Source organism: Corvus brachyrhynchos, unplaced genomic scaffold (genome assembly GCF_000691975.1).
Source record: "Corvus brachyrhynchos isolate BGI_N302 unplaced genomic scaffold, ASM69197v1 scaffold34, whole genome shotgun sequence".
Lineage (NCBI taxonomy): Eukaryota > Metazoa > Chordata > Aves > Passeriformes > Corvidae > Corvus > Corvus brachyrhynchos.
In genome coordinates, this window is record NW_008238126.1 from 6,084,646 (window position 1) to 6,086,884 (window position 2,239).

Below are 2,239 nucleotides of genomic sequence, written 5' to 3' on the forward strand. Positions count from 1 at the left end.
AGGTATTTCTTTTATTGCAGGTGTCTTGGGGCAAAGATAAGTGAAGGCTCACAGACTTCAAAGACATTCTTACAAACATCACCTCCCACCACCTCCCTCACAATGCCTTGGCTCTCTTACCCAGACTTTTCTCAGTAATCGCTGGCCATGTGGAACGGCACAAGAAGCACGAGAGAAATGATAAACAGCTGTTGAAAAGCAAGCAATCACTCATTAAAAGACACCCCTTGGAACAGTACACCGGCCAGAGCTTTATTTTCAATAGCCCATACAACCAAAAACCAAGAGCAACAGCAATGATGTGTGTGCATGTGTGTGACTGATACAGTGCAGTACCCAATCACGGCGTACAAAGTCTGCCAATAAATTAAGGAGTGAAAAAACAAACACAGTGCATACCTAAAGATCATCAGTACATAAGTGAAACACAGCCTAAGTAGAAGTATTTGCATATCCTCTAGCTGTTTTAACATTGCCCTTTCAAAGCTAACCAAACCATTCTTGCTCTGTGCAGACTATTATACAAGCACTGGGCTACATCCTAGCTTCACCCCAGGGACAATTCCCTCGTAGGGGCAGGAAGGCAGGTCACACCCTGAGAATCAACACTTGCCTTCCTGTGTACCCCTGGTGCAACCAGGAGGCGTGGCAGACACTCCTGGATCACTGACACAGCTCCACGGCTCGGGCAGCACTGAGGACACTCTGCACTGGCCGTGTCTCCCCATGGAATGCTGCCCCTGTGCAGGGTTTGAGGGGGTACCTTACTTGCGCACAGTGTGCATCACTGAGTTACAGCCCAAGCTTATTCCTGCTACTGCTTTATCATTGGTTTCATCTGGACCTTAAACATCCATCTATCAATAAATAAAATCATTGGTTTAGCAAGCATAATAAAATTACACCTCCCACTGCTAACTGTTTGAGAAGTTCTCCGGGTTACCCCCTACACAAGCCTCAAGAAAATTACTTTCTTTTCTCTCAGGCTCAGTAAGGTTTCAAGTAACAATTTTCAGTACTGCTTGGACAAGACACAGGCTTGGTTTGGAACCCTGATTCTGGCTACAGGGTCAAAACATTTCCACACTTCTACACTCAACTGTATCAAGTCCGTGACCGTGCCATTTTCACCTGCGAGCAGCAGAAGAGGGAACTAACAGTACTTGCTGTTATTTCCTCTCCAGGTGACTGAAACAGTCCTTTTACAAAGCCTATCAACCTAACCCAGCTAAAATGAAAAGCAAAAATGTCACTCGAGTCAGAACCAAAGCCTGTGTGTATCAGGATTCACATCAAGAGTTCTCATCCACAGCCAGTTGCTCTAACAAACCTCCTATAAACGCAGCCTTTACTTCCTTCTCCTACAGGCCAGGACAGAACAGTCTGAGATAAGCCATATCTTCCTCCAACTGAGTACTTATAAGGCACTAAAATTAAGCCACAACCAAAAAACCCCAAAAAACACAAACCCAAAAGAAACCCAAATAAACTGACCCACAAAGAAATTAAAATTTGGCTATATGAAATAGCAGCATTTTTTTTTTTTTCCAGTGGTCTAACAAAGCCAGAACATTGATACTTTGGGGCAAAAAACCAATGCACTGTTGGCCAACTACAAAATACCTAAAAACCTACATCCATTCGCACTCCATAATCAAAAATCAGTACAAATCTGATAGGCACAAGTAAAAAGCATCTTCTTCACACCTCAATGCTCAATTTTCCAGCAGAAGCCAGGGCTGGGGAGCTCAGCTGCCCTGCAGGACAAGCTAAGCAGCGCAGCACCACAACCACGCAGCCAGAGGATGATGGAATGTGGATGACCCTCTGCAGAGCTGCTCTACAGGACACTGACTGGAGGCAAATGTTTTTAACAACATGATTAATTAGACAACGTGTTCAGCTTTGGCACCTATTTCTGAGCCCTCCCTCCCATTCCAAGAAGTCGAGTTAAATATAGCTACAGTACACAGCTGGTGTAGCTCCAGTGTCCTCATCCATTCCCATTATTTTTTTTCTGCTTGGAAATAGGTGAACTCACCTATGTCACTACATTAGATACAAAGGCTAGCACTTCAGATTTCTTAAAAACAATCACTCTGAGTTTGGAAAACTGCTTTTAAAACATACGAAGAAATACTAAACATAAACGTGTAAAGCAGGAATTCATACCTTTAAACATCAATAAGAATGAGCTTATTTGGAGAGCAATAAAGCTTTTTTTTTTTTAAAGGATATA

At 43.1% G+C, this 2,239-nt stretch overlaps 1 protein-coding gene across 1 annotated transcript in view; it reads right to left on the reverse strand.

The window, feature by feature from the left end:
- Positions 1–227: 227 nt before the first annotated feature.
- Positions 228–2,239, reverse strand: part of DHCR24 (24-dehydrocholesterol reductase) — a 20,664-nt gene continuing 18,652 nt past the window's right edge. Inside the window, exon 10 of the mRNA XM_017733539.1 lies at positions 228–2,239. This exon is cut by the window's right edge and continues 206 nt beyond it. The gene's annotated coding sequence lies outside the window, so the exon portion shown is untranslated.